This window comes from Dipodomys merriami, unplaced genomic scaffold (assembly GCF_024711535.1).
Source record: "Dipodomys merriami isolate MVZ:Mamm:240054 unplaced genomic scaffold, mDipMer1.0.p SCAF_51, whole genome shotgun sequence".
NCBI lineage: Eukaryota > Metazoa > Chordata > Mammalia > Rodentia > Heteromyidae > Dipodomys > Dipodomys merriami.
The window spans coordinates 7,857,108-7,870,926 of NW_027206080.1; the positions used below are offsets into that span (position 1 = coordinate 7,857,108).

General features: G+C 41.0%; 1 protein-coding gene across 2 annotated transcripts in view; it reads left to right on the forward strand.

Moving 5' to 3' along the window:
- Window positions 1-12,994: 12,994 nt before the first annotated feature.
- The window catches only part of Svil (supervillin), a 137,470-nt gene continuing 136,645 nt past the window's right edge, over window positions 12,995-13,819 (forward strand). The window contains exon 1 of one of the 2 annotated variants that reach the window (XM_069998230.1): window positions 12,995-13,511. The gene's annotated coding sequence lies outside the window, so the exon portion shown is untranslated. The remainder of the gene's footprint in view (window positions 13,512-13,819) is intronic. The other variant, XM_069998232.1, reaches the window with a different exon arrangement.

Here is a 13,819-nt window from a genome sequence, read left to right on the forward strand (position 1 = left end):
GGCAAATGTTGTAAGAGAATGGTATCTAGATCTGAGTAGCCTGTCTTGGTATGTGTGTGAGTCTGTGTGTGTGTGTGTGTGTGTGTGTGTGTGTGTGTGTGTGTGTGTGTGTGTGTGTGTGTGTGTGTATGCATGTGCGGTGTTAACTAGGAATTAAACTTGAATTCAAGGGCTGGGCACTCTCCCACTTGAGCCACACCTCCACTTCTTACATTTTGGTAGTTTGCACTTTCCTGCCCAGACTGGCTTCTCAGATCTCATCGTTGTGAGTAGCTAGGATTAAAGGTGTGAACCATCAGTGCATAGCTTTAGGAGGCCTGGTTTAAATCCTGTGTCAGACACTTTTATACTTAACGACCATGGGCAAGACACATAATCATTCTGTCTGTCATTCTCTTCACCTGTAAAATAGTAAGGGTAGCACGTGCCTTGTAGACAATGGTTCTGAGAATTAAAATTATTAATATATGCTAGCAGATAATAGGCTTTATTGCAAGTGTCATTAGAATTTGTACATTAAAGAATCATGGATGACTTTGAAGTTTACATAGTTGACTCACCATGGTGGTGGGTGAGGACTTTGGTATGTAGGAGCTAGAAATATATCAAGGTGGGGATCTTATAAAGATGAGAAATAATAAGTTGTGCAGGTGATATGAGAAAAGCATCTAGAAGAAAACACTAGACAAAAATCCAATACCTATCATGTTTGGAGAAAAGGAAGAAGTAAGTAGAAGTGAAAACCCCATAACTGAATCATATTGAGTGAGGAAAGGTCTGGAAACTTTCCCCTGAGATCAGTCAGACACAAGGCAAGGATGCCCATCTCATGACTGCCATTGAGTATCTGTGATGGTTAATTTGAGATGTCAGCTTGGCTAGATGAAGGATCCTAGGTAGCTGGTGAGGAATTATTTCTGCTGTGTGTGCATGTGCATGTGCATGTACAAGTAGAAGATTGGCCTGTGATTCAATGGACTACGTGAGAAAGCTGTACTCTCTTTGTAGATGGCATTCTCCAATCAGCAAGGGACCTCGATAAAACTAAAAGGCAAAGGAAAGGCTGTTTGCTGGATCTAGGACACCTTTACTTTTTGTCTTTGGACATTAGGATTTCAGGTTCCCAGTCTTAAGACTTTTTGGACTTTTAAAGATACATGTTTCTTTAAACAACAATCCAGTCTGTCCCTTCTCTTATGAAAATACTAATTGGGAATGCTCCGTTCCTTAGGCTAATAAAGCCCATTGGAATTGTTTCTAGCAAGCCTTGTGATATGAACATGTGACCAAAGACTGCTCATTTTAGATGAATTTAAGCAATGTTTGCTTTTTTTTTTCTTTTATAAGATGTGTGTTATGTCCACTCATTTTGATGAGTCAGATTTTAAGTTAGTAAAAAAAAATGTATAGGTAGCTAAATTGCCATCTTTTCTTTACAAGGACTATGGATGATCTATCATAAAATAATATTTTAAAAATCCATTTCTTGGGTCTGGGAAGGTGACTTAGTGGTAGAGTGCTTGCCTTGCATGCATGAGGCCCTGGGTTCAATTCCTCAGCACCACATAAACAGAAAAAGCCAGAAATGGTGCTGTGCTTCAAGTGGTGGAGTGCTAACCTTGAGCTGAAGAGCTGAGGGACAGCGCCCAGGCCCAGAGTTCAGGCCCCATGACTAACAACAACAACAACAACAAAATCCATTTCTGTGACTGGCCTGGCATGAAACTACAGTGTCCTTATTTCCTTAACTTTTGTTAAAAAGCTCCAGGTGTAAGTGTTGGTGTGTGTGTGTGTGTGTGTGTGTGTGTGTGTGTTTGTGTGTGTGAAGGAATGTGTGCAAATGTGTAAGACTATAGTGTATTTTATTGTGTATATATATTATCTATGTTTTATTGTATATATACATGCAATATGCATGTATTGAGGGTTCTGAAGAAAGAATTTTTCAATATTACTTTCTTTACTTTTATCCTGGATTCATCTTTATTTGCTCTAGAACTCAGATCCACGGGGTTTTAACGTTTATTATGAGTCAGTTATATTGATTACTTGATTTGAAGCTAGATGATTTTCCATGGAGAAATCACAGTTTTAAAAGAAAATTCTAGTTTCAGAATCATAGTTTTTCCCCTCAGCTGTAGAATCTAAACTAAGTTCTAGCAACTTCTAATCAAGGGAGAATTGGAGTGGTTTATGGCAGGAACCATATGAACTTCAACCTGTTATCTTTGCTGCGAAGCTGTGCTAAAGGGCACTTTGATTGCTTGGTTTTAGAAGAATAAAAGAAAGTAGGTGCAAAAAGGAAAGGGCTCTGTGGGCTCAGCTTTGGAGTCATGGCCTGGAGTGTTTGCAGCAGACCCCGCACTGCGAAGGGTGGGCCAGGTCAGTTTGCTTTTCTTCTAATTGTTCTCAGAGATTTGTTTCTATGAGGCAGATGCTCTTGACAGTATTGCAGGTCATTTTATGGAGGAGTACCAGTTCCATTTTTTTTTTTTTCTGCTGAGGGTGGATCAGTGCAAATTGCTTTGTTTCTCCAAAACATTTTGTTTGTCTTGGGCAATATCCAGGCCTCTAATGTGGGTGGTGTGTGCTGTGTCGCAAACCTCAGGCCCAGAGCTTGAGTGTTGCTTTGTCTGACGGATCAGATGAGTGTGTATGAAGGAGGAGAAGCCTCTGGGACATTTCAGGAGTCGACTATAAAGGGCCTGTGAGCCTGTGCAGGCAGGCTTGGACAAATTAACCAAGGTGCAGAATTTGAGGACTTGAAGGGAAGAATGGAAGAGGGCAGGTAAGGGACATGTGGAATTTGGTTGTATTTTGTAAACAAGTTGGTATTTCGTGGGTTGGTGGGAGGCTCCTTCTATCCTCATTCCTTTCTTATTTCTTGGCAATGATTTTTAGATGTCAGTCAGCTTAAAGCTGACTTAAAGCTTAATAAAAAATGTCACTAATTAAACTTTTTAGATTAAAAACAAAATATTCTTTTGGTTTTGATTTTGGTTTAAACTGCTGTCTACTACCAAAAACATTTTTAAAAAATCAAGGGTATCCAGTTATCTAAGTAGGAAAAACTAAGCAGTTAATAAACATTTTAAAGTTTATAAACATTTCTTTGATTAAATCTTTGAACTTGTATTAATCCAGTTTAGTATGTAGCCTAATTTAAGATGAAAATTGCCATAGAGCTAAAACAGAAACCATAGAAGACACGCCTTTGTACATCTTTGTCCTCACCTGCGCCCTCTCCCTCCAGGCCTGGCACGCGTGTACACACCCTTTACCTGTATTTGCATGAAGAATGCATGCCCCAACCTTTAGAAGGACAAACAGAAATACTGTACAATAAAGTGAGAGGTTGAATGTCAGTTGGAACAAGTCTTAATTTTCCTTTTTCTATTTCACTTTCATATGGATAGTTTTACTAATTCTCTTTGCTGGGCTTAAGACTTCTCAAACATTCTTTGGCCCTGGGAGGGAGTTGTATAACCATAAAACTTGAGAATCCTGGCCCTGGAATAAATGTTCCCTTTAAAACCCCAAGGACAGAAAATTGAATACAGATGTGCAAAAAAGAAAGAAAGAAAGAAAGAAAGAAGTGGGGAGTGGGGGGGGGGGTGTTCAGAACTACAGGCACCCTGACCAACTTTCCCAGTGCACTTTGACTGTGGTTTCTTGGAGATGGGAGGCTCTGGTGTTCTTTTTGAAGGTTTTGAGGGAAGGCCAAGACTTTTTTCAGAACTGTGTTACTGGGTAGTGATTAAGAAGGCACGTGTGTGTGTGTGTGTGTGTGTGTGTGTGTGTGAGAGAGAGAGAGAGAGAGAGAGAGAGAGAGAGAGAGAGAGAGAGAGAGAGACCATGCATGTGCACTTGTATGCACATGGACTTGTGTACACAGACACACACACACTTAAACTTAGGGTTAGGAGACTTGGTTAGATTTTTTTCGCTCAAGGCTGGCACTCTACACTTGAGCCACACCTCCATTTCTGGCTTTTTGGTGGTTAATTGGAGATCAGAGTCTCCTGGACTTTCCTGACTGGGCTCACTTTGAACCTTGATGGTCAGATCTCAACCTCTTGAGTAGCTAGGATTGCAAGTCTGAGCCACTAAGAGAGCGTTCTTGTTCATGTGGCTATCAGCCATCTTCCTTGTCTTTTGCAGAAGATTATGGTTTCTAGGCCATTTTCTCACACACCACTATTCCCCAAACCTTGAAATTCTCACTTACAACTAATCATCAGAGAGCTTAAACCCTTTGCAACAGAATAAAAAAGCAGAACAGAACCAAGATCTGGAGAGTCAAATTACCTTCCTTTGGCTCTTACAGTCTTGGAATTTTCCTTCCTCAGTATAAAATGTCTTTAAAGTGTGGTCCTGGGAACATGGCATGGTTCCCCCCTCTCTCCTACCCCACTCCCTGCTCCCCCAGCAGGGGATGGAAGCCAGGATATTGTTTCTCTGATGTTTGCCTTCTGGGTCCCACTGTTTGGTTTGCTGTCGGTGGAGAAGCACCACGTGGACCCTCACCTCTGTGTGGCTGGCATTAATCACTTTCCTCTTTGTCAGACCATGTAATGATGATTCATACTTCTTCCTCTACCAGATTAGATTACTGTTATTTTCATATCCTGGACTGCCCTCTGGGGATTTGAATTAATACTTGTTGGTACTGAAAGTAGGATTATGTTTCTGGGGAGAAAGGAGTGAACTTGCCCACTTGGCTATCATCAACAAACATTAGGGAGGGCCTCTCTGCAAAATAATCTTGCCTTCAGGGCTTTACCACGTCCATTAGCTCTCACTGAAGCCTTGGTGCACATCTGGTCCCTAAGCAGTGGATTTTGTATAAGGATGCCAAACCTACCAGGTCAGAATGCACCAATGCATGGACAGTTTCGTGAGAGAAATCAGACACTGTTTAATGAGAGAAACCTTCCTGAAATAGGTATTTTGGAAGCTGGCAAACAAATGCAGGCCTGTGGAACAATCTTTTCAGAGCTAAGCAGGGTGGGAGCAGAGGGACCACAAGGGGCAAAGTTCTCTAAAATTTAAAAAGAAAAAACACTTTTCAAGTTTTGGTATATTCCTTACAGAAGATATATTGCTTATTCTATCCTTTCAACCAATATGTATTGACCACTTGTTATAGCGTAGGCATATTCTAGGTACAAATTGCAGTCCACAAGATAGAAATCCCTGTCCTTATCTTAGTCACATTTTAGGGCCATGTGTCACAGGGGTGGTGGTGGTTGGGGTATGGGCAGGAGAAAGAGCCATCGCAAGGAATTTCCAATAGCAGCAAGAATCCTGAAGTAGCGATGTTCATTTGGAAATCTATTTGCTAATTTTGTGTTTGTTTGTTGGTCGTGGGGCTTGAACTCTGAGCCTGCGTGCTGTCCCTCAGCTCTTCAGCTCAAGGTCAGCGCTGTACCACTAGAGCCACAGCACTACTTCCGGCTTTTTCTGCTTATGTGGTGCTGAGGACTTGAACCCAGGGCCTCATGCATGCAAAGCAAGCACTCTACCACCGAGCCACCTTACCAGCCCCAATCTATTTGCTAATCTATTCCCTCTTTCCGTTCTGACACAGTGGACATTCTAGTCTACTAAGATTACCAGGCGATCCTGTCATCTATATCTCCTCATGGTATCAGGAGTCCAGCAGAGTCCTTCAGGGTCTTAGAAGCAATTGTCTGCCATGAGCAAGGTACCTAATGCAGAGAAGTGGAGGAGTGGCCAGTTGTTTTTACCTTACTCTCCCAGTTAATAGTTCTCAATACAAAATGGCTAGCATTCACAGATAGCATGCCCCCTGGATCCCTTCCTTTATTTGTTTGCCCAGTTTATTTTCTCTGTGGTTCAGTGCTTTGTTTTGGGATGACTTTAGAGTCCCAGTTCTTGAGAACTAGGTACAACCACAGTAGACTTAATGTAGGCCAGTGATTTTCAGTGCCTGAACAGCAACTACACTCTCACCTTATGCCAGTGAAATGAGAAGCCTAAGAAAGTTCAGTGCATATTTTCTAAAACTGGACTGATTCAATTGATGGTTCCATATCTGTCTTCTCTTGAACTTGTGCTGTCAAGAAGCTGTGTCCTGGATGCTACTTGGAGTCACAGATTCATGTTATTAATGTAGCTATTGGCCACTGTTCTTGATTCATTCATACTGTGCCTTATCAGGCTTTTGTGGGCAGATCAAAGATGCAGTGATAACTTCTAACTGTTGTGAAGAGGAGGATCCGCACGGGCCTGGCCAACACTAGTTCTATACCACCCACTGGAGTGTGTGGGGTTCTCAAACTGTAGGACTGGAGACCATGCTCCTAGAGGACCTCGTTCCCACTGTGTTGAGCTTCTTGTCTCCTTGGAAGCAAAGCACAGGTGTTTGCTTTTACAGCTCTGGATTGGCTTTTTCATCCAAGAATAACAACGGGCTATTCCCACAGGGGTTGAGGGATAATGGCTCTTGCCTGTAATCCCACCAATTTAGGTGCCAGACATAGGAGGATTATGGTTCAGGGCAAGTCAAGACGAAAGTTTGCAATACTCCATCTCAAAAACAAGCCAGATATTAGTGGCACAAACTTGTAACAGTAACTACTCAGGAGGTAGAGGTAGGAGTCTCTTGGCCAGCCCGGACAAAAGCATGAGATCCTATCTGAAAGAAAACCTAAAAGTGAAAGAGGAGGGAGGGAGAGAAAAGAGAAAAAGAGGGAGAGAAGAAGAAAAAAAGGAAAGACAGAAAAAAGGAAGAGAAAGAAGAAAGAAAAGAGAAAGAAAAGGATTGGTGACATGGCTAAAGTGGTAGAGCACCTTTCTAGCAATTGCTGAGTCTACTTGTATACATCTTGTGTTGTTTGACGTTCACACTCCCCACTTGAAAAGAACCTCTGGGTTTATGTCATGGGATGACTTGCTGCTTGTGAACAGACAGAAACTCCGTATTTTTAGATATATATAGCCTAACTGGAGCATGTCACACTTTGTACATCTCCAATTACTTGCAAGACTCTGAGCCTGGCGTCCAGGAATGTGATGCTGGACCAGCCAAATGGGAGGCTGAGTCTCTGGAGCCAGGGCTCACCCCTGGCAAAGTCACATTTCATTTTGATCATGAGGCCAGCAGCCCTGTCTGTGTTAATCTTCACTGCACGCCCATTGCTCTGGAGCTGCCGCCTGGGAGAAAGGATTGGCTTGAGAATCTGTGGTTCTAGCCAGTGACTTACAGATGACCTTGGAGTTCAAATGATCTTCATCTTAAGCCAGGGGAGTTTTCCATTAGTTTTCAGAAAAAGAGAGCAGACAGACAGACTCCATTTATTGATTGAGTACCATTATCTGGGTGAGGGAAGTGCTGTTGATTATAAAATATTGCTAACTGAAAATCATATCCCATTTTTTGTCTTTTAAAACAGAATTGCTTGCCTACAATACAGATGGCCCCAGTGCTACATTCATAGTAATGTCTGACATCTCACATCTGACATTAAGATGTCTGACATCTTAAACTTATTGATGGGTGCCAGTGTCTTGGGCCTGTAATTCTAGCTACTCAGGATGCTGAGATCTGAGGATAGAGGTTTGATGCCAGTCTGTGCACGAAAGTCAGACTCATAACCCAGTTAACCAGCTAAAAGGCAGAGGTGGAGCTGTGGCCCAGGTGGTAGAGCAAACTAAGGGACAGCTCCTAGGCCCTGAGTATAAGCCCCAGTACTGGCACACAAGAAAGCAAAACAAAACAAAAACTTATTAAGCTTATTGAAAAAGTGTAACAATTTAAGGCTGGTCCTGAAATGCAGTTAGAATGCATGTCCTGGTGCCTATCTTTTCCATCCCCTGGAATTGTGCAGCTTAAAAACACTTCCATTAGTGGTTTTTGCCATTGAAAAGCAGAACTGCAGACGGCAGGGACAATTAGACAGAGGGCTTTGTTATTCTTCCCTCTTGTACTCACAGATCTTCCCAGGACCCTGATGTCATTGTTACTTCAGAAACAAAATGGAAAGCAGGGCTGCTCTGCTAGCCCACATGAGCCAGCCATGCAGATTTTGTTTTCTGCTTTGGAACTAAGGAGTCAACTTGTTCCTGTCTGCAGGCCCACGGGACATTACCCACATTGATTAATGAAGCCTGGAGAAAGGAGACTGTTATACTAAATTCAAATGAGAAAATGAGATCTGACCACAAGCCAATCTGTATGTGTGCACACAAGCCAGTCAGTCCTAGGGCTTGAACTCAGAGCCTGGATGCTGTCCCTGAACTTTTTTGCTCAAGGCTAGCACTCTACTACTTGAGCCACTGCTCCACTTTTTGCTTTTTTTGGTGCTTAAGTGGAAATAAGAGTCTCATGGACTTTTTACCCAGGCTCATTTCAAACCAAGATCCTCAGATCTCAGCCCCCTGAGTAGCTAGGATTATAGGTGGGAGCCCCTGGCACTGGACTTCACAAGGCAGTCTTATACTAATTTTCTGTTGTCATATCACAAACATTTATTGCATTTGTATTGTGGCAGTTGCCTAATTCCCAGGGATTCAGAAGTAATGGAGTCCCTGCTCTCTCAGGGTCCAGGAAGGGTTTTTAGGAGAGTTTAAAATTGACTGAATCTTGAAGAATGATTAGGGATTTTCTAAGTGAGGGAAAGGCATACTCAACAGATACAACAAGCTGGACACAGCTCAGTTTGGTCCCTGTGTCTTCTCAAGGTGGGTGCAGCTCACCCTCTCAGGACAAGAGATTGTCACATAGTGAAAAGTGGAAAGGACCGGGTGAGAGGGGTCAGAGGCCTTGGAATTTTCTCAATAGACCAGCCATTTCTGCCATTGTGGTTTGGTTTATTTTTAGGTTAAATGAATATGCTAAATTATATCCACACGCTTTACAGATTTGTCTAAGTGTGGTGTTGGTTCCAAACCAAATCATCACAGTTGCAGTAACCTTCACAACTATCAGAACCACACTTGGAACATCACCACACTTCTTGGTTATATGGTATAGTCTCTGGGTTCTGTGTAGCTTCTAATGAATATCATCTATATTTAAGTAGATGGGTAACAGTGATTGTGTGTGTGTGTGTGTGTATATGTGTATGTGGGGGGGGGGCGTATAAGGGATTGAATTCAGGGCCTGCAGCTTTCTAAGCAGGCACTACCATTTGAACCATAACCTAACCTTTTAGTTTGTTTTTCAAGTAGGGGCTCATGCTTTTTCCCAAACAGCCTTGGACTGTGTGTTCCTTCTACCTCTACCTCCAAGTAGCTAGGATTACAGGCAGTGGCATACATGTCCATCTTAGCAGTGATTCTTTTTATAAGAATGTTCTTCTACTTACTCTTTAGGAAATTTAATTTAAAAGTTTGTCAGACATCCTCCATCAGTGAGAAGTAACTGCTGTCCACCAACCCAATGGAGTTAATGCTGCCAGGACTGGGCTTGAGAACTGCCGCTCCAAGGGACGCAGCAAACATCAGGCACTTTAATAAAGGCTATTCTGGAACCAGTGGAGAGGCCCTGGTTTAGAGGTCGGGTCACAAAATTGGTATGGTGAGATTATGCTCAGCTAGGAAAACAGGATCAATTGTCTTAGCAGATGATGAGTTTTGTGTTCCTGTGAGGTGTCCTGGTGTTCTGAATGCCACTGGCAACCTGAGTGACATGTCAAGTATGGCAGAATTCTCTGAGAGAAATAGAGCAAGAAGATTCCCTCAACATCCAAATCCTGGAAATATGCGGCATTTAAAGCATGATCACTCTCCCTTCCCTTTTTCTACATGTTGTCACCTGGGGGATGTTATATAAACAGAACCAAAGACTGCTAACATTTGGGGATTGCCTTTCTTTTCACTCAGAATAATTCTCTCTATATTTATCCACGTCATTGCATCGATCACAATAGTCTATTCTTTTATTCTGTTTAGTAGTATCCAAAGGAATGGAGATACCATAGCCTGTAGCACTGATGTATATAGTAAAGTGTTCTTTCTCTTTATAAATGTTACACTGTCTTGATAACTGTAGCTATGTAGTCATTCTTAAGATGGGGCAGGGTGATTCATCTATTCTTTTTCAAGATTACTTCATTATTCTAGGGATATACATTTAGAATAAGCTTATTTGTATCTGCCAAAAATTCTTGCAGGGCTTTGCTAAGAATAGCAGAAATGTATAGACCAATATGGGTTTAATTGAGGCCTTGAATGTGTTGGCTCTTGTCTATCACGAGCATAGTATATGTCTACTTAATTGAATTCATCTTGGCTTCTATTCATCAGCATTTTGTAAAGTTAACGGGTAGATTCTACATATGTTTAACTGTCTCAATATTTTATTTTATTTGGACTGATTATAAATTGGCTACATTTGAAATGCTCGTTTCCATGTGTTCATTGGTGGTATAAAAGGTGTCACAGAAATGTGAATGCAATTTTTTTCTTTTTCTTTAGAAACTACATCATAAATATTTATGATTCCTACATTATCCCACAGCCATCAGATTAGAATTCATAATAAAGTCAGTATGTCAGTTACAAGAAAGAATAGCAGACTACACTATAATACTAATAATAAATAATGAAAAATTACCAAATATTTTGGCACAAATATAGTTTTCCAGTTATAATTCATAATAAGTACATGATCCTCCCCATCATTTTCTTGTGTCATTTTATAGAAAGAAGTGGATACTTGTGACTTCAATAACAAAAATATTTAGGAAAGTGTGTCTAGACAATTACTTAGAAGTAAGCGAGATTTAAATAATAACAGAAAAGACATAGGAAAAGAGTGAGTCAGAAAATGATCATCTTAAACAAACAAAAAAAAGCAAGAAAATGATCATCTTATACTCCATTACACATTATTCCAGGGCCATTTGGTCTGTCAGAGAAGCAGAGAACAGCATTTCTGAGGAACATAGAAATTAGGTGTTTGTTCTGTGGCACTGTGTCTTTGTTAGGAAAGGAAAACAGCATTGTTGTGGTAACTGTGATTCATTTTCTTTCTCCTCTCCTTTCTCAGGGAGGTGATTATTTTTACCTAAGTTTTCATGGAATTTTACCCTGCTTATCTGTATGATAAGTTTAAAACTACTTTTGTACATACTTAAAGTAAGATTAAAATAAACTTAGAAATAGGGGAAAAGCTAAACTGATCAGAGGGAAATTAAAATGAGGCCAGGACAGAAATGAAGATGCAGAAGTTCTGCTGTGTTTTGTGGTTATTTTGTCATCTGGAAGTGAGTGAAGAATCTAACTTGAACAAATTGGGGTTTGGGGACTTTTGTTTTTGTTTTTATTGTTATTGTTTTAGTAGTGGTATTGGGGCTTTATCTGAGGGCCTGGGCTCTTGTCCTTGAGCTTTTAGATCAAAGCTGGTACTCTTATCACTTGAGCCATACCTCCACTTCCAGTTTTTGGTAGTTAATTGGAGATAAGCATTCTTATGAACTTTCCTGTCTGGACTGGCTTTGAACTGCAATGTTCAGATTTCAGACTCCTGAGCAGCTAGAATTACAAGCCTTAGCCACCTGCAGACAAATTGTTTTTAACTTTTGCACAAAACTGTCATGAAGCCAATGTCTAATTACCATTCCTGTCCAGGATATCTATCATCTGTTTTTTTTTAATTGATGCAGTAATGATTATACATATTTATGAGGCTACAGTGTGTTTTTCTTTCTTCTTTTGTCAGTGGAAGGTTATGAATTCATGGCTTGGGCATTGTCCATGAACTAGTGTTCTACCACTTTAATCTACAGTACTACTTCCGGTTTTCTGGTGGTTAATTGGAGCTAAGAATCTGGCAGAGTTTCCTGCCCAGGCTGGTTTTGAACAATGATCCTCAGATCTCATCCTCCTGAGTAGCTAGGATTACAAGTGTGAGCTACTGGTGCCTATCCAGTGTGACATTTTGATACACAAACACATTGTAGAATGATCTAATCTGGACGTTGAATTCCTAAGTGTCATTTCTTAGGGTTAAAAATATCGAAAATCTTGTCTTCTAGTATTTTTAAATGTATGGTATATTGGTATCAACTTTTCATCTGGCCACAGGATTGTCCCTTTCAGGTTAGGCATTACTCGGCAGGGTTAGTAACAGGAATTCAGACCCTGTCTTATGAGGCCTCCATTGGCTCACTGAGGCAGCTCATAGCTAGGCATGCTCACAGTCACAGAATTGCACCCTGAGACCTGAAGCAGCATGCAGCCCTTACTCCACTGCAAGTCTCAATGAGGTTTGTGACTATATTGAGGGTAGCACAGGCAATTGGGACTCTCTGTAAATGGTATTGTTGTAATTGTTTAAAAAGTGCACATGGCCCTTTAAGTAGCTGTATATAATTGTTCTTCCCCCTGCCATTTATTAAGGTCTTTGTGGTTTTTAAGTGACAGGCATGATCCGAGAGACTTATCTAAGTCTTGGCAGTTGGGAGAATACATTTTTGGTTTGAAGCAAAATATTTGTGTTGTCTGAGAACATGTACATCCCCCACCATTGTCTCTTCTGGTGATTGGTTTTTCTACCATGATAAGAAGAGGTAAACTATCCACAACAGCCACACAAACATGAAAGCTGCAAAAATGCGAAGAAGTATGTCATTATGGCATGTATATATTACTGTACACACCTGTTAGCTTGGTCTACTTGCTTTTGCCATGTTTAGTAAATAAATAAGCTTTGTCAATGATGTGTCTGTTCAATCTGAAAACTCGAATAGGAGATGTTTGCCAGTCTACTTTGGAATTGTTGTAGTTGGTTGTAGCTGGCTGGGCTGTTGTGTTTTTAATTTCTCTCTAAAGCAAGCTGGAAGATAGTGTGGACAATCGAGCCCTATTTGAAGTGGCTGTAGCCAGAACCTGTTGAAAGGCAACAGCTGATGAGCTACTCTGAATTTCAAGAGCTATTTCTGGTAGATTAGCCTCTCTCAAGGCTCTGGAGTTCAGGCCATAAAAGGCCGGTCCCGTGTGGAGTTGCCACATTGCCTCTGACCACGTCCTCCGGCTGAATGTCCTCAGGTTTCACGTGGATTTACTCAGTAATGGAAGACACCACCAAGGCCAGCTTGGGGAAGCGCAGCCTCGAGGACACTGGGGGACTGGAGACTTCAAAGAGAAGATTCATTCTGTTCATATTTTGGTATTCTTTTTTCAGAGAAACTTTTCGGATGTAGCCTTCACCTCTTTCCTAAATCCTGGCATCTTTGGCCTTTTGGAAAGCCCCAGTCTAAATTTACCCTGCTCTGAATCATCGCTGCCGATAGAGGTGGCTGCCTTCTCTAAACTGTGATAGCTGAGTTTGTACCTTGTCATTTGTGCCAGCCTCGGATATATTGCTTCTTTGTGGGGGGGCGGGGGTAGAATTTGAAAATAGCATTGATTGAAAACAGATTTAATGAAAATCCTCAAGACATCTAAAGCTGGATTAGAAGATAGAGCCTATTTTGGTTTTTAATTAGAAAATAAGGAATTGCAGTGTGAGTCTTCTCTTCCCCTTTCACGTAGAGGAACAGGTAAGTGAAAAATCTTTGTGTAAGTCCAAACGCAGTTTTGTTTTTTTAGTGCCATCTGTCTGAGCATGCTTCCTAAGCATTTGTTGACTTTAAGTGCTGGAATGTTCCTACTAGTATCTGCTAGTTATGGCAATAACTCCTGCAAGTACCCTTGGGCTTACTTGGAGGGTTTGGAAGGATTGTAGTTTTCTTTTCTTTAAAAACAAAAGAACATACTTTATAATACAGAGAGGTTAATTACTAACAAGTTGATTGATATAACTTACTAAGTACACTCAATCTAACAGGTAGCACTTGAAGTCTTGAAA